The sequence below is a fragment of the Aquarana catesbeiana genome, linkage group LG09, assembly GCF_042186555.1.
Source record: "Aquarana catesbeiana isolate 2022-GZ linkage group LG09, ASM4218655v1, whole genome shotgun sequence".
NCBI classification, from domain to species: domain Eukaryota; kingdom Metazoa; phylum Chordata; class Amphibia; order Anura; family Ranidae; genus Aquarana; species Aquarana catesbeiana.
In genome coordinates, this window is record NC_133332.1 from 3638479 (window position 1) to 3663299 (window position 24821).

General features: G+C 49.7%; 1 protein-coding gene across 3 annotated transcripts in view; it reads left to right on the top strand.

The window, feature by feature from the left end:
• Nucleotides 1–14883: 14883 nt before the first annotated feature.
• The window catches only part of HDX (highly divergent homeobox), a 115079-nt gene continuing 105141 nt past the window's right edge, over nt 14884–24821 (top strand). For all 3 annotated transcript variants that reach the window (XM_073598092.1, XM_073598093.1, XM_073598094.1), the window contains exon 1: nt 14884–15026. The gene's annotated coding sequence lies outside the window, so the exon portion shown is untranslated. The remainder of the gene's footprint in view (nt 15027–24821) is intronic.

Genomic DNA, 24821 nt, shown 5'->3' on the forward strand with positions numbered 1-24821 from the left:
TGGAGGAGCTGCAGAGATCCACAGCTCAGGTGGGAGAATCTGTCCACAGGACAACTATTAGTCGTGTTCTCCACAAATCTGCCCTTTATGGAAGAGTGACAAGAAGAAAGACATTGGTGAAAGAAAGTCATAAGAAGTCCTGTTTGTAGTTTGTGAGAAGCCATGTGGAGGACACAACAAACATGTGGAAGAAGGTGATCTGGTCAGAGGAGACCAAAATTATACTTTATGGTCTAAAAGTAAAACGCTATGTGTGGGGAAAACTAACACATCACCCTGAATACACCATCCCCACCGTGAAACATGGTGGTGGCAGCATCATGTGGTGGGGATGGTTTTCTTCAGCAGGGACAGGGAAGCTGGTCAGAGTTGATGGGAAGATGGATGGAGACAAATACAGGACAATCTTAGAAGAAAACCTGTTAGAGTCTACAAAAGACTTGAGACTGGGGGGGAGGTTCACCTTCCAGCAGGACAACGACCCGAAACATCCAGCCAGAGCTACAATGGAATGGTTTACATCAAAGCATATTCATGTGTTAGAATGGCCCAGTCACAGTCCAGACCTAAATCACATTGAGAATCTGTGGCAAGACTTGAAAATTGCTGTTCACAGACGCTCTCCATCCAATCTGACAGAACTTGAGATATTTTACAAAGAAGAATGGGCAGAAATGTCCTCTCTAGATGTGCAAAGCTGGTAGAGACATCCCCAAAAAGACTTGTAGAGAAAGAGGGGGTCACATTAGCAGAGGGAGGGGGAGAAACTGAGCGAGAAGAGGAAGTTTGGAATAGTAGTCAGTACCGATGTATGAAGGTGGAGGAACAAAAATCCCCTCCAACGTTGGTTGTCCTACGTGTGTGGATACCGCAGCCCCATGTAAAACTCTTCGTTTAGCCCCTTCGCGCCTGCAGTACGCCATGACATCACGGACTTTCATCTGAATGATGGGTGCAGCTGTAGGCATCATCCAGATATCGATTTTTTTTTTCCCCACCGGCGATTCCGTGCACTGTGAGCACAATCATAGAGGTAGTTCATCCGCTCGATCGTTCTTACAGGCGGTTATGACGTCACGGCTGAATCAGCGGATGTAAACAACGCCGGGGACGCGGCTGGAAAGACCGAGACAGTTATTTTATTTTTTTTTAACTTGGTCCCCCCCCCCCCCCCAGCAGGAGAGATGAGGGGTCCTGTAGACCTCCATATCTCTCCATAAAGAGGACCTGTCACACACTATTCCTATTACAAAGGATGTTTACATTCGCCTTTATTCCTATATACAAGGATCAATAAAATAATACATTTTAAAGAGAAAGCTTAAAAATTAAAAAAAAAAAAAAGTAAAATAAAGAATAAAAAATTAAAACTAAAAGCACCCCCGTCCCCACGCACAGAAGCGAACACATACGGAAGTCGCGCCCCCATAAGTAAACGGCGTTCAAAACCACACATGTGAGAGAGAGAGCGCAATAATTCTAGCACTAGACTTCCTCTGCAGCTCTAAACAGGTAACCTGTAAAAAAAAAAAAAAAATATTGAAATAAAAAAGTTCTTAAAAAAAGCTTAAAGTACCAAAGTTTGTTGCCATTCCACGAGCATGCGCAATTTTAAAGCGTGACATGTTAGGTATCTATTTACTCGGCGTAACGTTATCTTTCACATTATACAAAAAGAAATGGGCCAACTTTACTGCTTTGTCTTTATTTTAAATTCATGAAACATTTCCAAAAAAAATAAATAAATAAATAAAAAATGCTTTTGAAAAATGGCTGTGCAAATACACAACGACCACCATTTTATTCCCTAGGGTCTCTGCTAAAAAAAAAAAAAAAAAAAAAAAAAGAATTTTATATATATATATATATATATATATATATATATATATATATATTATATATATATATATAATGTTTGGGGGGTTCTAAGTCAAATTTCTAGAAGAAAAAAATGATTTTTACATGTAGGAGTGAAGTGCCAGAATTGGCCCGGAAGCTTTTCGTGTTTTATATTTTAGAATGGGGGGGCCCTCAAGATTGTGTGGGATTGTAAAGGGCGTCTTGGCAGAAAAGAGGTTGAAAGACACAGTTCTAGCAAACGACCAGAACGGGACAGTTCAGACATCCAGCACAGGAAGGACTGGAAGGTGGGTAAACGTCGCCATGTGGGAAGAAGACCTAAAGCACCAGATGGGGGATGGGCAGGAAAGTCCACATTTCATCTGGAGGATCTTCACCAGGTGATCGTCCTCGGCACCCGGCCGCCTCGCTGTCCGGGCACAACCTTCCCTACACACAACATTCCTGAAAGTGGCTGTAGATGGAAGCGGTGGTGCTGCAGTGACCCCCGGCTGGAAACCCGAAGACATTCAAAGCGTGTCACCAGCACACCGAGGATCTCCGGGATCTGGCTGCCTCCTTGTGGTTGCTGGTGTCTTCTAAATGTTCCTGAACCTGAGTCTTCCCAGGTTCCACCACCCTCTAAACACTAAAGCCTCGTACACACGATCGGATTTTCTGCAGACAAAACCTCGGACTTTTGTTCCGAAGGGCGTTGGCCAGGAACTCGTCTTGCATACAAACGGCAAGGAATTGTCGGCCAACAAACACGAACGTAGTGACGTACTACGTGGTTTTTCAGCTCTTTAGCGCCACTCTTTGGGCTCCTTCTGCTAACTTCGTGTTAGTAGGAGTTTGGCGAGCGTTGATTCACGCTTTTCATTTCGCGCTTTTCATTTTGCGCTTTTCAGTTTGTTTCTGAGCGGCCATTCGTCAACCAGCCATGTTGAGGAATCGGAGGAGATAACGTGTTATTTATTATTATTGGCCTCGGAGTTATTGCTTTGACCCAAGTCAGGAACAGGAGGGGGAGGATTTCTTGGACCCAAAATTGGTTGCTCTATTAATGGTGACCAAATACGTCATATGCCTTTGCTGCGGGAGCTCCAGGAGAATAATCCGGATGATTTTGGGATGACGGACCCCTCTGCTTTCACCAACTCTTGGAATTGCTGACCCCCCTATATTAAGAATCAGGACACAGGCATGAGGCTTTTATTTTATTTTTTGGTTGAATAATAATGATTTGATTTGTTATATTTTCTATATTTTTGGATGCATAGAATGTACTTTTTGGCGAAGTTCTATTGGCAGATATCCTGTCTAATTTTATTTGTTTTCTTTTTTTTTTTTTTATGCACAATAAAAGAATTGTGTAGAATAATACTTGGCTTTGTGTTTTACTTCCAATGACAGTTTAGGAGTCGGCAGTTACATTTTATAAAATACAATGTAATATTGACAACATAGTTGTATCTTTGATCTTAAAAACTCCGGGATAATAATGGTGTTGTGGTAACTTGGCCAAATAAAAAAAAAAACAAAAACATAATAATAATAATAATAATAATAATATTATTCTTGATATCACTAGAAAAAAAAAAGCCTTTGAGAATTCATTTGCAATAACTCCATCAGTATCACCAGCAAAGCAGCTTCATTATTATCCCATTAAAGAAGAAAAGAATTGTGCGCCGCATTTCCAGATTTCAGAATTTGCCGCGTCACGGATGTTAATTCTCCATTACAAACGCCAGTTTACAAGACCGACCGCTTCCGGCTCGTTCCTTGCTTCCGAGCATGCGTTTGTACTTTGGACTTGTGTACACACGCTCGGAAAATCCGACAACAGACATTTGTCCGCGGGAAGTTTTAAAAGCCTGCCATCCAACATTTGTCCGTGGAAAATCCGACGGAGTGTACAAAAACGGTCGGATTTTCCGCCAACAGCCCGTCATCCCACATTTCCCGTCGGAAAATCCGATTGCGTGTACGCGGGTTTAGACTAAAACTAAAATCTAAATTTGCTGCCGAAGTTAATACCGTTGGTCCCCCAGCCTTGTGCGCATGTCAGCACTTTAACCGCTTCAGCCCCGGAAGATTTTCCCCCTCAATGACCAGGCCATTTTTTCCAATAGGGCACGGCGTCTCTTTAACTGACAATTACGCAGTCGTGCGATGTTGTACCCAAACAAAATTGACGTCCTTTTTTTCCCCCCAAAATGGAGTTTTCTTTTGGTGGTATTTGATCACCTCTGCAGTTTTTATTTTTTGCGCTATAAACCAAAAAAGACAGACAATTTTGAAGAAAAAAAAAAACAATATTTTGTACTTTTTGCTATAATAAATATCCCCAATAAAAAAAAAAAAAAAAAAAAAAAATTCTCCCTCACTTTAGACCGTTATGTATTCTTCTACATACTTTTGGTAATAAAAATCGTAATAAGCGTTTATTGATTGGTTTGCGCAAAAGTTATAGGATCTACAAAATAGGGGAAGGATTTATGGCATTTTTTTTATTATTTTTATTTTACTAGTAATGGCAGCGATCTGCGATTTTTATCAGGACTGCAACATTATGGCGGACAGATCGGACACTTTTGACACTATTTTGGGACCAGTGGCATTTATACAGCGATCGGGGCTATAAAAATGCACTGATTCCTGTGCAAATGTCACTGGCAGCGAAGGGGTTTAACACTAGGGGGGGCGATCAAGGGGTTAAGTGTGTCCCCTAGGAAGTGATTCTAACTGTGGGGGGGTGGGAGTGCCTGGACGAGGAGAGCGATCGTTGTTCATACTTAATATGAAGAACAGATGGCTCTCCTCACCCCTGACAGCACGGAGATCTGTTTACATTGACAGATCTCCGTTCTGTCTCTGTGAGGAGCGATCGCGGGTGCCTGGCGGTCATCGCAACCGCCGGGCACGCGCATCGGCTCTGGCACACGCCCCCTAGTGGTCAAAAGGCGAACCGACGTACAGGTACGACGGCTCGCCCAGGGGGGTCAACCTGCCCGCAGTACAACTGCGGCGGCTGGTCAGGAAGGGGTTAAGGGACAATAAGTCCCTTTATCCATAACATTTTTGTCCCATCATTATGTAATATAGACCCGCGGTTATTTTTATTTGTGTTTTTTCAGAGTACCATTGCAACTGCCCCTGAAGAGTTGGTAATACCCAACGAAACGCGTCAAATATAGATTTGATGCATTATGTTTACATTGATGGCTTATAAGCCCTTTACTTTATTACACCGAAGTGTCTAAATCATCAAGCCAATAAGGCCCGCTGCTTCTTTGCTACATTGTATACAATATGTGCTACATAACCCACCTTGTCATACGTGATACATGGACTGCAGCATGTCTATATGAGGATTGAAATGACATGTATGTACCTTCCATGGGATGTTTTTGTCATTCATGGCACAATAAAATTATTTATTTCTCCAACATTGACCTTTTTTTTTTAAGTTTACATATATACCCCATTTAAAGTCCCATCCCCTTTCCTAATTACACCCTCTAAACACCGCCATGCACAGCTTGATATTATTCTCGGAAATTCAAAAATAAGAATGAAAAGCCAAAAATTCAAAAGAACCAAAATCCAAAAAATAAGAACAAGAATCCAAAAATTCAAAAACCCCTAAAATTAAAATATCTGAAATAATAATGAACTAATAATAATTTAACTATTAAATTATAGGTATTGGAATTTCCTTTCAAATTTGGCTGTTTAGTGAACGTAACAAATTTATCCGAAGTTACGAATTATCCGCAATAACGAATGCCGCATCTAAACGTATGGAACGGAACGAATTAATAAAAAATAAAATAATAATAATAATAATAATAATAATAATACGTATTTATTATTATTATTCATTTTGTTCCATTCCATTTGTTTAGATGCGGCATTCGTTATTTCGGATAATTCTCAACTTCGGATAAATTTGTATTTGTTACGTTCACTAACAGCCAAATTTGAAAGGAAATTCCAATACCTATAATTTAATTGTTAGTTATTATTTTGAATTTTCGTTCTTTCAAATTTACGTTTTTTTTTCCCCATTCTTCTTTTCGGATTTTCGAATTTATTTATTTTTTTGAATTTCCGAAAAAAAACAAACAAAAACAAACACATTTTTCAACAGTGCACAAGTCTACTCTCAGTAGACATGTGCAATTCGTTTCATTCCGAATTTGTTTTAACAAATTTCGACAAATTTGGAAATATTGGAATTAACAAATTTTTCTTAATATTCATAAATTTGAATATTCCGAATATCTGAAATAATAACTAAAAATAACAATAATAATAATAATAACAACTATTACTATTAAATTCTAGGCCTTGGAATTTCCTTTCAAATTTGGCTGTTAGTGAACGTAATGAATACGAATTTATCCGAAGTTACGAATTATCCGAAATAACGAATGCCGCATCTAAACAAATGGAACTGAACTAAATGAATAATAAATACTTTTTATTATTATTTATTATTATTAATTTGTTCCATTCCATTCGTTTAGATCCGGCATTCGTTATTGCGGATAAATTCGTATTTGTTACGTTCACCAACAGCCAAATTTGAAAGGAAATTCCAATATCTATAATTTAATAGTTAGTTATTATTAGTTAGTTCATTAGTTATATTTTTGAATTTACGAATTTTTGAATTTAAAAATTGCGATCAGAAGGAATGACCCCGAAAAATCAAACGAAAAAAAAAAAAAAAAAAAAATGAATGTAAAACGAAAAACAAACACATTTTTTAGCAGTGGGCATGTCTACTCTCAGTAGATATGTACATTTTGTTTCGTTACGAATTTGATCTCGGATGAAATTTGGAATATTCGTTCATTCAGGAAGGATCCGAACGAATGAAAGACTCTTTTGATGAATGCATGTGAAAACGAATTGTCAGAAAGAACAAAATCTGGAAAATAAAAAAAAAATCAAACACCGAAAAACGATTCAATCTACGAGTTTAAATAAATCGATTACATTCGGATAATTTAGTTTTTCGGATTTTCTATTATGATTAAATTATTCATTATTATTATAGTTTTTATTATTATTTATTATAATAAACTACAGTGGCAGCAGCTCCATAAAGGAGTGCAGGGGCGCCGCCCCCCCAATCCATGCTTCTGGTCCCCTAATCTACAGAACATGCTGGGCGCCGGACGCATGGATTTCAATGGGTTTTTTTAGAAGCACATTTTTAATTGGCTTAAAAAAAAAAGGGTGGGCTTGGGGTGTAGAGCACTGCGCCCCGAGCCCACCCACTTGTGTGACAATAGCGAATTAATATTCACTATTGTTTTCCCAATTTTCCTCCCGGCCAAATCAGGAAGTGAGTCCTGAGATCCGATTGGCCAGGGAGTCTTAGGACCCACTTCTTGTTCGGCTGGGGGAGGAGGAGCAATGGCTCCCTGGTGTTCCGTCAGAATCGGCGACCTGTCACCAGCTGGAGCGAGGGGGCAGCGGGCGGAGGGGCAGCGGGCTGGAGCGTGGGGGCAGCAGACTGGAGCGAGGGGGCAGCAAGCGGAGGGGCAGAGGGCTGGAGCGAGGGGGCAGCAAGCGGAAGGGCAGAGGGCTGTAGCGAGCGGGCAGTGGGCTGGAGCGAGGGGGCAGCGGGCGGAGGGGCAGCAGGCTGGAGTGAGCGGGCGGGGGAGGGCAGCGGGCTGGAGCGAGGGGGCAGCGGGCTGGAGGAGCAGCAGGCTGGAGCGAGCGGGGGGGCAGCGGGCTGGAGCGAGGGGGCAGCGGGCTGGAGCGAGGGGGCAGCGGGCGAAGGGGCAGCGGGCTGGAGGAGCAGCAGGCTGGAGCGAGGGGGCAGCGGGCTGGAGGAGCAGCGGGCTGGAGCGAGGGGGCAGCGGGCTGGAGGTGGGGAAAAGGGGGGGGGGAGACAAGTGAGTGCACCCCCACCTCCTGAACTATACCAGGCCACATGCATTCAACATGGGGGGTGCTTTGGGGCAGGGGGGGCTCTCACCCCCAAAACACATTGTCCCCATGCTGATGGGGACAAGGGCCTCTTCCCCACAACTCTGGCCGGTGGTTGGGGGGGGGGGTTTACACAATACCCCTACTCATTCACCAAAAAAGTGTAAAAAGTAAATAAAAAAAACAACACAGGCGGGCTGGAGCGAAGGGGCAGCGGGCGAAGGGGCAGCGGGCTGGAGTGAGGGGGCAGCGGGCTGGAGTGAGGGGGCAGCGGGCTGGAGGAGCAGCAGGCTGGAGCGAGGGGGCAGCGGGCTGGAGGAGCAGCAGGCTGGAGCGAGGGGGCAGCGGGAGGAGGGGCAGCGGGCTGGAGCGAGGGGGCAGCGGGCTGGAGGAGCAGCAGGCTGGAGCGAGGGGGCAGCGGGCTGGAGGAGCAGCGGGCTGGAGCGAGGGGGCAGCGGGTGGAGGGGCAGCGGGCTGGAGCGAGGGGGCAGCGGACTGGAGCGAGGGGGCAGCGGGCTGGAGCGAGGGGGCAGCGGGCTGGAGGAGCAGCAGGCTGGAGCGAGGGGGCAGCGGGCGGCAGGGCAGCGGGCTGGAGCGAGGGGGCAGCGGGCGGAGGGGCAGCGGGCTGGAGCGAGGGGGCAGCAGGTTGGAGCGAAGGGGCAGCAGGCTGGAGCGAGGGGGCAGCAGGCTGGAGTGAGGGGGCAGCGGGCGAAGGGGCAGCAGGCTGGAGCAAGGGGGCAGCAGGCTGGAGCGAGGGGGCAGCAGGCGAAGGGGCAGTGGGCTGGAGGAGCAGCAGGCTGGAGCGAGGGGGCAGCGGGCTGGAGCGAGGGGGCAGCAGGCGGAAGGGCAGCAACAGCTGCTTCCAGGATCCAGCACCGCCTCATCATCAGAAGGTAAGGCACGGATGATCTGGTTCAGCTGCTGTCAATCACAGCCAGTGAGCCAATTAGAAGAGAGAGGGAGCGGAGCCGATCCACAAGAGAGAGCAAGTTGTTTGGGGGAACCCTCATGCCAATTTTTTTTTTTTTTAAATGGAGTGGGGTCCTCGCCAAAATCTATACCATATTGGACCCTTATCTGAGCCTGGCATGCCAGGAAAAGGGGGGGGGGGGGGGGAGACAAGTGAGTGCACCCCCACCTCCTGAACTATACCAGGCCACATGCATTCAACATGGGGGGTGCTTTGGGGCAGGGGGGGCTCTCACCCCCAAAACACATTGTCCCCATGCTGATGGGGACAAGGGCCTCTTCCCCACAACTCTGGCCGGTGGTTGGGGGGGGGGGGGGGTTTACACAATACCCCTACTCATTCACCAAAAAAGTGTAAAAAGTAAATAAAAAAACACAACACAATTCTCCTTTATTTAAAAAAATAAATAAATATATAAAAAAATGTCCCCCGCTGTAGATCCATCGTCAGTCACGATGCCCGCTGCACCGCCGGACCCGGAAATAGAAAAAGCAACGTCCGGTACCGGCGAAGGCCCCCCTGTCTGACAGCTCCTAACTGCTTGCTGCCCGCCCACCGACAAATGACGGCGTCCCAGATTGGCCGCTCTCACGCGCACGCCATGCCGTGTTGTCAGGACACGGCGTCCGCCGCTCTTTAACCATGTGATCAGCTCTGTCCAGTCACATGTAAACACAAAGATGCCGGTAATCGGCGCTCCTCTCCTCACACTGACAGAGGAGAGGAGAGCCGATCAGCGGCATCTCATCGCAGGGGACATCTAGGGATGTAATCAGGGCACTGGTTACAATAAATACAGTGCCCACCAGTGGCAGCAATCAATGCCCACCACTGGCCACAAGTGCCAATCAGTGCCCATTAGTGATGCCAGTCAGTGCCACCTATCAGTGCCCATCACTGCTGTCGATCAGCGACCATCAGTGTCACCCATCAGTGCCCATTTGTACCGCCTATCAGTGCCCACCAGTTCAGCCTCATCAGTGAAGGTGAAAAATTACTTAGTTACAAAATTTACTGACAGATACAAAGTAAAAAACATTTTTTTTTTTTTTGTGGTCTTTTCTTTTTTAATTTTTTTGTACTACCAAAAGAAATCTCTATTTGTGGGAAGAAAATGATAAAAAATGTCCTCTGTGTACAGTGTTGTATGACTGAGTAATTGTCATTCAAAGCGTGACAGCGCTGAAAGCTGGCCTGGGCAGTTAGGGGGTGGAAGTGCCCCGGTAGGCAACTAAGGGACGGGGCTCCCCTTGTGACGTCCAGATTCTGATAAGCCCCCCGCAGACCCCTCCCCCACACCCACCGACCAGGGTTGTGGGGATGGGGCCCTTGTTCTCATTAACATAGTGGAAGGTGCTTTCTTTGGGGGGGGGGGGGGGCAGAGCACCCCTTCCCAAGGCCCCCCTCCATGTTGAGGGCATGTGGCCTGATATGGTTCAGGAGGTGGGGGGAGGGGAGGCGCTCGCCCCCCCTTTCCTGGCCTGCCAGGCTGCATGCTCGAATAAGAGTCTGGTATGGAATTTTGGGGGGGACCCCTCGCCACTTTTTTTTTACATTTTAACATGGGGGTTCCCCTCAAAATCCATACCAGAGTTAAGGGTTGTATGGATTGCCAGTTTTATTTTTTTTTTGGTTTTTATGTTGGTGTGAGGTCCCCCTTAAAATCTATGCCAGACCCGAACGGCTTGGTATGGATTGGGGGTAACTCCCCACCCCCACACCATGTATTTTTTATAAACCCATCACAACTACGCAATTCCATGTATATATACAGTGCCTGGAAAAAGTATTCACACCCCTTGACATTTCCCACATTTTGTTACAACCAAAAACATAAATGTATTTTATTGGGATTTTATGTGATAGACCAACACAAAGTGTCACATAATTGTGAAGTGGAAGGAAAATGATAAATGATACAAATAAATATGTGAAAAGAACTAAATCTGCAGATTCTCAGCTCCTCCCCTCCTTCGGAATCTTCCACTTCCCTTATTCCAGGGGGGGGGGGGGGGGGATATTCGGCTGTTTTTATTGGCTGCAGCAAAATGATATCATTACCAAAAGAAAGACTTGTTTGTCCTTGAAAAATATAAAATAAAGAAATATGTTTTTATGTAAATGGTGAAGTTATTACCAATTAGAGCGCAGCAGAATTGTTAAAAGTCGAGGGTGGGCGGAGTTAAAGGGCGGGTCACACCCCCCGGAGAAAAACGGCCCTCATTGGGTCAGAATCCGCTGACTCTGCATTTCTCATCATAAAGGATATCCAGAGGTCTGACCCCCATCTACAGCCTCACCTTAGTGCCCCCCCATCCCCCACCCGTGGGGTATCCCCTCCCCCACACCACTCATGTAAAGCCAACCACACCAACTAAAAACAACCAATCACAGCATCCCCAAGACAATGACCTCACTGAAGGGGGTGAATACCGACCAATCCAAAGACTGGGATCCATGCTAAAGATTTCCCAGCATGCCGGAGATTTTCTTCAGATAATTAGAATGGGAAAAACATCTTCACTGAATGAGATCCAGAAATAATAAGACCCCGCCTCCGAGGGAGGAGCCTCATAACTCCACCCCCAAGAAACAAATTCCATCTCCCCCATATATCACCCCTCCCCCTCCTATAATGTACAGATCTCCCCATATATCACCCCTCCCCCTCCTATAATGTACAGATCTCCCCATATATCAACCCTCCCCCTCCTATATTGTACAGATCTCCCCCATATATCACCCCTCCCCCTCCTATAATGTACAGATCTCCCCATATATCAACCCTCCCCCTCCTATAATGTACAGATCTCCCCATATATCACCCCTCCCCCTCCTATAATGTACAGATCTCCCCATATATCCCCCCTCCCCCTCCTATAATGTACAGATCTCCCCATATATCCCCCCTCCCCCTCCTATAATGTACAGATCTCCCCATATATCACCCCTCCCCCTTCTATAATGTACAGATCTCCTCATATATCACCCCTCCCCCTCCTATAATGTACAGATCTCTCCATATATCACCCCTCCCCCTCCTATAATGTACAGATCTCTCCATATATCCCCCTCCCCCTCCTATAATGTACAGATCTCCCCATATATCCCCCCTCCCCCTCCTATAATGTACAGATCTCCCCATATATCCCCCCTCCCCCTCCTATAATGTACAGATCTCCCCATATATCCCCCCTCCCCCTCCTATAATGTACAGATCTCCCCATATATCCCCCCTCCCCCTCCTATAATGTACAGATCTCATATATCCCCCCTCCCCCTCCTATAATGTACAGATCTCGCCATATATCACCCCTCCCCCTCCTATAATGTACAGATCTCCCCATATATCACCCCTCCCCCTCCTATAATGTACAGATCTCCCCATATATCACCCCCTCCCCCTCCTATAATGTACAGATCTCCCCATATATCACCCCTCCCCCTCCTATAATGTACAGATCTCATATATCACCCCTCCCCCTCCTATCATGTACAGATCTCCTCATATATCACCCCCCCCCCCTCCTATAATGTACAGATCTCCCCATATATCACCCCTCCCCCTCCTATAATGTACAGATCTCCCCATATATCACCCCTCCCCCTCCTATAATGTACAGATCTCCCCATATATCACCCCTCCCCCTCCTATAATGTACAGGTCTCTCCATATATCACCCCTCCCCCTCCTATAATGTACAGATCTCCCCCATATATCACCCCTCCCCCTCCTATAATGTACAGATCTCTCCCATATATCACCCCTCCCCCTCCTATAATGTACAGATCTCTCCATATATCACCCCTCCCCCCTCCTATAATGTACAGATCTCCTCATATATCACCCCTCCCCCTCCTATAATGTACAGATCTCTCCATATATCACCCTCCCCTCCTATAATGTACAGATCTCCCCATATATCACCCCTCCCCCTCCTATAATGTACAGATCTCCCCCCATATATCACCCCTCCCCCTCCTATAATGTACAGATCTCCCCATATATCCCCCTCCCCCTCCTATAATGTACAGATCTCCCCATATATCCCCCTCCCCCTCCTATAATGTACAGATCTCTCCATATATCCCCCCTCCCCCTCCTATAATGTACAGATCTCCCCATATATCCCCCCTCCCCCTCCTATAATGTACAGATCTCCCCATATATCACCCCTCCCCCTCCTATAATGTACAGATCTCCTCATATATCACCCCTCCCCCTCCTATAATGTACAGATCTCCCCATATATCACCCCTCCCCCTCCTATAATGTACAGATCTCTCCATATATCACCCCTCCCCCTCCTATAATGTACAGATCTCCCCATATATCACCCCTCCCCCTCCTATAATGTACAGATCTCTCCATATATCACCCCTCCCCCTCCTATAATGTACAGATCTCTCCATATATCACCCCTCCCCCTCCTATAATGTACAGATCTCCCCATATATCACCCCTCCCCCTCCTATAATGTACAGATCTCCCCATATATCACCCCTCCCCCTCCTATAATGTACAGATCTCCCCATATATCACCCCTCCCCCTCCTATAATGTACAGATCTCCCCATATATCCCCCATATATCACCCCTCCCCCTCCTATAATGTACAGATCTCTCCATATATCACCCCTCCCCCTCCTATAATGTACAGATCTCCCCATATATCCCCCATATATCACCCCTCCCCCTCCTATAATGTACAGATCTCTCCATATATCACCCCTCCCCCTCCTATAATGTACAGATCTCCCCATATATCCCCCCTCCCCCTCCTATAATGTACAGATCTCTCCATATATCACCCCTCCCCCTCTTATAATGTACAGATCTCTTCATATATCACCCCTCCCCCTCCTATAATGTACAGATCTCCTCATATATCACCCCTCCCCCTCCTATAATGTACAGATCTCCTCATATATCACCCCTCCCCCTCCTATAATGTACAGATCTCTCCATATATCCCCCCTCCCCCTCCTATAATGTACAGATCTCTCCATATATCACCCCTCCCCCTCCTATAATGTACAGATCTCTCCATATATCCCCCCTCCCCCTCCTATAATGTACAGATCTCCCCATATATCCCCCATATATCACCCCTCCCCCTCCTATAATGTACAGATCTCCCCATATATCACCCCTCCCCCTCCTATAATGTACAGATCTCCCCATATATCACCCCTCCCCCTCCTATAATGTACAGATCTCCCCATATATCCCCCATATATCACCCCTCCCCCTCCTATAATGTACAGATCTCTCCATATATCACCCCTCCCCCTCCTATAATGTACAGATCTCCCCATATATCCCCCATATATCACCCCTCCCCCTCCTATAATGTACAGATCTCTCCATATATCACCCCTCCCCCTCCTATAATGTACAGATCTCCCCATATATCCCCCCTCCCCCTCCTATAATGTACAGATCTCTCCATATATCACCCCTCCCCCTCTTATAATGTACAGATCTCTTCATATATCACCCCTCCCCCTCCTATAATGTACAGATCTCCTCATATATCACCCCTCCCCCTCCTATAATGTACAGATCTCCTCATATATCACCCCTCCCCCTCCTATAATGTACAGATCTCTCCATATATCCCCCCTCCCCCTCCTATAATGTACAGATCTCTCCATATATCACCCCTCCCCCTCCTATAATGTACAGATCTCTCCATATATCCCCCCTCCCCCTCCTATAATGTACAGATCTCCCCATATATCCCCCATATATCACCCCTCCCCCTCCTATAATGTACAGATCTCCTCATATATCCCCCCCTCCCCCTCCTATAATGTACAGATCTCCCCATATATCCCCCCTCCCCCTCCTATAATGTACAGATCTCCTCATATATCACCCCTCCCCCTCCTATAATGTACAGATCTCCCCATATATCCCCCCTCCCCTCCTATAATGTACAGATCTCCCCATATATCACCCCTCCCCCTCCTATAATGTACAGATCTCTCCATATATCACCCCTCCCCCTCCTATAATGTACAGATCGGTGAGATATCGGGGGGATATCGTACATTGGAGGTTCCCCTCCCCCAGTATGGACTCCATACCCCCTCCCCCCCGGGAATGTCAGGCCCCTGATGATCTCGGCCTCCTATTGGCCGCTGTCTGCTGTGACGTCACGATCATGATGAGAATTGATGATCGGACGGGCTGATTTCATTGTCTGGATCGGAGCGGAGAGGAGCCGGAGGGGCCCCTGAATCCGGCCCGGGGGGAGGTAGGAGAGGCCCGGGGGCGGCCCGCGGGCCGGAGGGGGGGAGGTGCGGCCCGGAGGGGGAGGGGATGGCGGTGCTGGGGGGGGTCTGGATGGGGGAGGGGGAACACAGGATGGGGGGGCCCTGTGATCGGGGGGAGGGGAGAGAATCCGGACATGGAGGGGTTAATAGAGGAGAAATCCCCGGCCTGAGACTGGAGGGGGGAGGGGAACTGAGCATGCGCACTGCGAGCTCCGCACACCGACCACGTGATCTCCATCCGAGACATCCGATACATTGTATCCGAGAGAGAGAGGAGAGAGAGAGAGAGAGAGAGAGAGTGTGCTTCCCGGAGAGGATACAATGTGTGCGACACGACTCCGCCCCTGTACATCACAACTCCGCCCCTATACTATACAAGACCCCGCCCCCTGTACATCAACTCCGCCCCTATACTATACAAGACCCCGCCCCCTGTACATCACAACTCCGCCTATACTATACAAGACCCCGCCCCCTGTACATCACAACTCCGCCCCTATACTATACAAGACCCCGCCCCCTGTACATCAACTCCGCCCCTATACTATACAAGACCCCGCCCCCTGTACATCACAACTCCGCCCCTATACTATACAAGACCCCGCCCCCTGTACATCACAACTCCGCCCCTATACTATACAAGACCCCGCCCCCTGTACATCAACTCCGCCCCTATACTATACAAGACCCCGCCCCCTGTACATCACAACTCCGCCCCTATACTATACAAGACCCCGCCCCCTGTACATCACAACTCCGCCCCTATACTATACAAGACCCCGCCCCCTGTACATCAACTCCGCCCCTATACTATACAAGACCCCGCCCCCTGTACATCACAACTCCGCCCCCCGTACATCACAACTCCGCCCCTATACTATACAAGACCCCGCCCCCTGTACATCACAACTCCGCCCCCTGTACATCACAACTCCGCCCCTATACTATACAAGACCCCGCCCCCTGTACATCAACTCCGCCCCTATACTATACAAGACCCCGCCCCCTGTACATCACAACTCCGCCCCCCGTACATCACAACTCCGCCCCTATACTATACAAGACCCCGCCCCCTGTACATCACAACTCCGCCCCCTGTACATCACAACTCCGCCCCTATACTATACAAGACCCCGCCCCCTGTACATCAACTCCGCCCCTATACTATACAAGACCCCGCCCCCTGTACATCACAACTCCGCCCCTATACTATACAAGACCCCGCCCCCTGTACATCACAACTCCGCCCCCTGTACATCACAACTCCGCCCCTATACTATACAAGACCCCGCCCCCTGTACATCAACTCCGCCCCTATACTATACAAGACCCCGCCCCCTGTACATCACAACTCCGCCCCTATACTATACAAGACCCCCGCCCCCTGTACATCACAACTCCGCCCCTATACTATACAAGACCCCGCCCCCTGTACATCAACTCCGCCCCTATACTATACAAGACCCCGCCCCTGTACATCACAACTCCGCCCCCCGTACATCACAACTCCGCCCCTATACTATACAAGACCCCGCCCCCTGTACATCACAACTCCGCCCCCTGTACATCACAACTCCGCCCCTATACTATACAAGACCCCGCCCCCTGTACATCAACTCCGCCCCTATACTATACAAGACCCCGCCCCCTGTACATCACAACTCCGCCCCCCGTACATCACAACTCCGCCCCTATACTATACAAGACCCCGCCCCCTGTACATCACAACTCCGCCCCCTGTACATCACAACTCCGCCCCCTATACTATACAAGACCCCGCCCCCTGTACATCAACTCCGCCCCTATACTATACAAGACCCCGCCCCCTGTACATCACAACTCCGCCCCTATACTATACAAAGACCCCGCCCCCTGTACATCACAACTCCGCCCCCTGTACATCACAACTCCGCCCCTATACTATACAAGACCCCCGCCCCCTGTACATCAACTCCGCCCCTATACTATACAAGACCCCGCCCCCTGTACATCACAACTCCGCCCCCCGTACATCACAACTCCGCCCCCCGTACATCACAACTCCGCCCCTATACTATACAAGACCCCGCCCCCTGTACATCAACTCCGCCCCTATACTATACAAGACCCCGCCCCCTGTACATCACAACTCCGCCCCCTGTACATCACAACTCCGCCCCTATACTATACAAGACCCCGCCCCCTGTACATCAACTCCGCCCCTATACTATACAAGACCCCCGCCCCCTGTACATCACAACTCCGCCCCTATACTATACAAGACCCCGCCCCCTGTACATCACAACTCCGCCCCCTGTACATCACAACTCCGCCCCTATACTATACAAGACCCCCGCCCCCTGTACATCAACTCCGCCCCTATACTATACAAGACCCCGCCCCCTGTACATCACAACTCCGCCCCTATACTATACAAGACCCCGCCCCCTGTACATCACAACTCCGCCCCTATACTATACAAGACCCCGCCCCCTGTACATCAACTCCGCCCCTATACTATACAAGACCCCGCCCCCTGTACATCACAACTCCGCCCCCCGTACATCACAACTCCGCCCCTATACTATACAAGACCCCGCCCCCTGTACATCACAACTCCGCCCCCTGTACATCACAACTCCGCCCCTATACTATACAAGACCCCGCCCCCTGTACATCACAACTCCGCCCCCTGTACATCACAACTCCGCCCCTATACTATACAAGACCCCGCCCCCTGTACATCAACTCCGCCCCTATACTATACAAGACCCCGCCCCCTGTACATCACAACTCCGCCCCCTGTACATCACAACTCCGCCCCTATACTATACAAGACCCCGCCCCCCTGTACATCAACTCCGCCCCTATACTATACAAGACCCCGCCCCCTGTACATCAACTCCGCCCCTATACTATACAAGACCCCGCCCCCTGTACATCACAACTCCACCCCTATACTATACAAGACTCCGCCCCCTGTACATCACAACTCCGCCCCTATACTATACAAGACCCCGCCCCCTGTACATCACAACTCCACCCCTATACTATACAAGACCCCGCCCCCTGTACATCACAACTCCGCCCCTATACTATACAAGACCCCGCCCCCTGTACATCACAACTCCGCCCCTATACTATACAAGACCCCGCCCCCTGTACATCAACTCCGCCCTTATACTATACAAGACCCCGCCCCCTGTACATCACAACTCCGCCCCTATACTATACAAGACTCCGCCCCCTGTACATCACAACTCCGCCCCTATACTATACAAGACCCCGCCCCCTGTACATCACAACTCCGCCCCCTGTACATCACAACTCCGCCCCTATACTATACAAGACCCCGCCCCCTGTACTATACAAGACCCCGCCCCCTGTACATAACACCGCCCCTATACTATACAAGACTCCGCCCCCTGTACATCACAACTCCGCCCCTATAGTATACAAGACCCCGCCCCCTGTACATCACAACTCCGCCCCCTGTACATCACAACTCCGCCCCTATACTATACAAGACCCCGCCCCCTGTACTATACAAGACCCCGCCCCCTGTACATAACACCGCCCCTATACTATACAAGACTCCGCCCCCTGTACAGCACAACTCCGCCCCTATACTATACAAGACCCCGCCCCCTGTACTATACAAGACCCCGCCCCCTGTACATAACACCGCCCCTATACTATACAAGACCCCGCCCCCCTGTACAACACAACTCCGCCCCTATACTATACAAGACCCCGCCCCCTGTACATCACAACTCCGCCCCTATACTATACACGACCCCGCCCCCTGTACATCACAACTCCGCCCCTATACTATACAAGACCCCGCCCCCTGTACATCACAACTCCGCCCCTATACATAATACCCGCCCCCTGTACTATTAGAAGACTCCTCCCCCTATAGTATACAAGACCCCGCCCTCTATATATGACCCCGCTCCTTATACTATGGAAGACTCCGCCCCTGTACATAACACCCCCCCTATACACAACTCCCCCCCCTATATATCACCCCGCCCCCTATACATGACACCGCCCCTATACTATACAAGACCCCGCCCCCTATACATAACACTGCCCCGCCCCCTATAAAGACTCCACCCTTATACTTTACATAGCCCCGCCCCTATACACACATACAACTCCGCCCCCTATAGTGCACGACCCCGCCCCCTATACTAAACAAACCCACCCCCTATACGCTGTACTATAGAAATCCGCCCCCAATTCCCCTATACACACAGAACTCCGCCCCAAATTCACTGTACTACAAATCCCCACCAACCAATGCACTGTACTACATAACACCGCCCCCCCACTTACTAATCCCCCTATACAATGATCTACCCCCTCCCCCATATACTAATCCTCTATATATGCTGATCCCACTATGCCGTGATCTACCCCCCACCCTCCATATACTGCCCCCTATACACTGATCTACCCCCCACCCTCCATATACTGCCCCCTATACACTGATCTACCCCCCACCCTCCATATACTGCCCCCTATACACTGATCTACCCCCCCACCCTCCCATATACTGCCCCCTATACACTGATCTACCCCCCACCCCTCCATATACTGCCCCCTATACACTGATCTACCCCCCACCCTCCATATACTGCCCCCTATACACTGATCTACCCCCCACCCTCCATATACTGCCCCCTATACACTGATCTACCCCCCACCCTCCATATCACTGCCCCCCCCTATACACTGATCTACCCCCCACCCTCCATATACTGCCCCCTATACACTGATCTACCCCCCACCCTCCATATACTGCCCCCTATACACTGATCTACCCCCCACCCTCCATATACTGCCCCCTATACACTGATCTACCCCCCACCCCTCCATATACTGCCCCCTATACACTGATCTACCCCCCACCCTCCATATACTGCCCCCTATACACTGATCTACCCCCCACCCTCCATATACTGCCCCCTATACACTGATCTACCCCCCACCCTCCATATACTGCCCCCTATACACTGATCTACCCCCCACCCTCCATATACATCTACCCCCCACCCTCCATATACTGCCCCCTATACACTGATCTACCCCCCACCCTCCATATACTGCCCCCTATACACTGATCTACCCCCCACCCTCCATATACTGCCCCCTATACACTGATCTACCCCCCACCCTCCATATACTGCCCCCTATACACTGATCTACCCCCCACCCTCCATATACTGCCCCCTATACACTGATCTACCCCCCACCCTCCATATACTGCCCCCTATACACTGATCTACCCCCCACCCTCCATATACTGCCCCCTATACACTGATCTACCCCCCACCCTCCATATACTGCCCCCTATACACTGATCTACCCCCCACCCTCCATATACTGCCCCCTATACACTGATCTACCCCCCACCCTCCATATACTGCCCCCTATACACTGATCTACCCCCCACCCTCCATATACTGCCCCCTATACACTGATCTACCCCCCACCCTCCATATACTGCCCCCTATACACTGATCTACCCCCCACCCTCCATATACTGCCCCCTATACACTGATCTACCCCCCACCCTCCATATACTGCCCCCTATACACTGATCTACCCCCCACCCTCCATATACTGCCCCCTATACACTGATCTACCCCCCCACCCTCCATATACTGCCCCCTATACACTGATCTACCCCCCACCCTCCATATACTGCCCCCTATGCACTGATCTACCCCCCACCCTCCATATACTGCCCCCTATGCACTGATCTACCCCCCACCCTCCATATACTGCCCCCTATGCACTGATCTACCCCCCACCCTCCATATACTGCCCCCTATGCACTGATCTACCCCCCCACCCTCCATATACTGCCCCCTATACACTGATCTACCCCCCACCCTCCATATACTGCCCCCTATACACTGATCTACCCCCCACCCTCCATATACTGCCCCCTATGCACTGATCTACCCCCCACCCTCCATATAATAATCCTCTATATATGCTGATCCCACTATGCCGTGATCTACCACCCTCCATACACTGATCCCCCACCTTTCCTTTAGGCAAAAACACAAAGAAAATATTTCTAGCAGCAAAACAAAATGCAACAGAAAACATCATCAAAATCTAAGGAAATAGACAATTTATAGATGGGACCCCCCGACCCCCCCTCCTCCCCTCCTCCCCTCCTCCCCCAGGGTTATCACCGTCCCAGGCTGACTCTCCGGCAAATATGATGCCCTCCAATCAGGTGTCTCTCCAACTCACCCCCCATCACTCCTAATACCCCCCCATCACCCCCAATACCCCCCCATCACCCCCAATACCCCCCCATCACCCCCAATACCCCCAATAACCCCCCATCACCCCCAATACCCCCCCATCACTCCTAACACCCCCCCCATCACCCCCAATACCCCCAATAACCCCCCATCACCCCCAATACCCCCCCATCACTCCTAACACCCCCCATCACTCCTAACACCCCCCCCCCATCACCCCCAATACCCCCCATCACCCCTAATACCCCCCATCACTCCTAACACCCCCCATCACCCCCAATACCCCCCATCACCCCCAATACCCCCCCATCACCCCCAATACCCCCAATAACCCCCCATCACCCCCAATACCCCCCCCATCACTCCTAACACCCCCCATCACTCCTAACACCCCCCCCCCATCACCCCCAATACCCCCCATCACCCCTAATACCCCCCATCACTCCTAACACCCCCCATCACTCCCAATACCCCCCATCACCCCCAACCCCCCCATCACCCCCAATTTCCCCCCATCACCCCCAATACCCCCAATAACCCCCCATCACCCCCAATACCCCCCCATCACTCCTAACACCCCCCATCACTCCTAACACCCCCCCCATCACCCCCAATACCCCCCATCACCCCTAATACCCCCCATCACTCCTAACACCCCCCATCACCCCCAATACCCCCCCATCACCCCTAATACCCCCCCATCACCCCCAATACCTCGTCCTATCCCTGTGTGGAGTCCTTGTAGTCAGGAGTGGAGGAGGAACTTTTCCCACCTGAAGATCCCTTCAAAGTCTCCGAAATTCCTCTCTATTGGGGTTGTCACCTCGTCCCTTCAATCCCCAATACATAAGAATTACTCGGGATCTGAGGGGAATTTACTACAGATGAGGCACCAAGTGAGTTTAATTATCACCTTAATAAGCCCCGGAACCTGAGTATTTCATATGTGTTCAGGTTTAAAGAGATGAGGTGACAACTCTACTCTACACCAATGTTTCTCTATTCCAGTCCTCAAGGCGCCCCGACAGGTCGTGTTTTCAGGATTTCCCTCAGAAGAAACATCTGTGGTAATTACTAAGGCAGTGAAAGCGATCAAATCACCTGAGCAAAATAATGGAAATCCTGAAAACATGACCCGTCAGTGCGCCTTGAGAAACACATCTACCCCCACCCCCATATACTGATCCCCCAAACACCGATCTACCCCCACCCTCCATATACTGATCCCCCAAACACTGATCTACCCCCACCCTCCACATACTGATCCCCCCCAAACATCGATCTACCCCCACTCTCCATATACTGATCCCCCCAAACACTGATCTACCCCCACCCCCCATATACTGATCCCCCAAACATCAATCTACCCCCACTCTCCATATACTGATCCCCCCCAAACACTGATCTACCCCCACCCCCATATACTGATCCCCCAAACACCAATCTACCCCCACCCTCCATATACTGATCCCCCAAACACCAATCTACCCCCACTCTCCATATACTGATCCCCCAAACACTGATCTACCCCCACCCTCCATATACTGATCCCCCAAACACTGATCTACCCCCACCCTCCACATACTGATCCCCCCCAAACATCGATCTACCCCCACCCCCATATACTCATCCCCCAAACACTGATCTACCCCCACCCTCCATATACTGATCCCCCAAACACCAATCTACCCCCACTCTCCATATACTGATCCCCCAAACACTGATCTACCCCCACCCTCCATATACTGATCCCCCAAACACTGATCTACCCCCACCCTCCACATACTGATCCCCCCCAAACATCGATCTACCCCCACCCTCCACATACTGATCCCCCCCAAACATCGATCTACCCCCACTCTCCATATACTGATCCCCCCAAACACTGATCTACCCCCACCCTCCATATACTGATCCCCCAAACACTGATCTACCCCCACCCTCCATATACTGATCCCCCAAACACTGATCTACCCCCACCCCCCATATACTGATCCCCCAAACACCAATCTACCCCCACCCTCCATATACTGATCCCCCAAACACTGATCTACCCCCACCCTCCATATACTGATCCCCCAAACATCAATCTACCCCCACCCTCCATATACTGATCCCCCAAACATCAATCTACCCCCACCCTCCATATACTGATCCCCCAAACATCAATCTACCCCCACCCTCCATATACTGATCCCCCAAACACTGATCTACCCCCACCCTCCATATACTGATCCCCCAAACACTGATCTACCCCCACCCCCCATATACTGATCCCCCAAACACCGATCTACCCCCACCCTCCATATACTGATCCCCCCAAACACTGATCTACCCCCACCCTCCATATACTGATCCCCCAAACACTGATCTACCCCCACCCCCCATATACTGATCCCCCAAACACCAATCTACCCCCACCCTCCATATACTGATCCCCCAAACATCAATCTACCCCCACCCTCCATATACTGATCCCCCAAACATCAATCTACCCCCACCCTCCATATACTGATCCCCCAAACACCAATCTACCCCCACTCTCCATATACTGATCCCCCAAACACTGATCTACCCCCACCCCCCATATACTGATCCCCCAAACACCAATCTACCCCCACTCTCCATATACTGATCCCCCAAACACTGATCTACCCCCACCCCCCATATACTGATCCCCCAAACACCAATCTACCCCCACCCTCCATATACTGATCCCCCAAACATCAATCTACCCCCCACCCTCCATATACTGATCCCCCAAACACTGATCTACCCCCACCCTCCATATACTGATCCCCCAAACACCAATCTACCCCCACCCTCCATATACTGATCCCCCAAACACTGATCTACCCCCACCCTCCATATACTGATCCCCCAAACACTGATCTACCCCCACCCTCCACATACTGATCCCCCCCAAACATCGATCTACCCCCACCCCCATATACTGATCCCCCAAACACTGATCTACCCCCACCCTCCATATACTGATCCCCCAAACACCAATCTACCCCCACTCTCCATATACTGATCCCCCAAACATCAATCTACCCCACTCTCCATATACTGATCCCCCCCAAACACTGATCTACCCCCACCCTCCATATACTGATCCCCCAAACACCGATATACCCCCACCCCCCATATACTGATCCCCCAAACACCAATCTACCCCCACCCTCCATATACTGATCCCCCAAACATCAATCTACCCCCACCCTCCATATACTGATCCCCCAAACACCAATCTACCCCCACCCTCCATATACTGATCCCCCAAACACTGATCTACCCCCACCCTCCATATACTGATCCCCCAAACACTGATCTACCCCCACCCTCCATATACTGATCCCCCAAACACTGATCTACCCCCACCCTCCACATACTGATCCCCCCCAAACATCGATCTACCCCCACCCCCATATACTGATCCCCCAAACACTGATCTACCCCCACCCTCCATATACTGATCCCCCAAACACCAATCTACCCCCACTC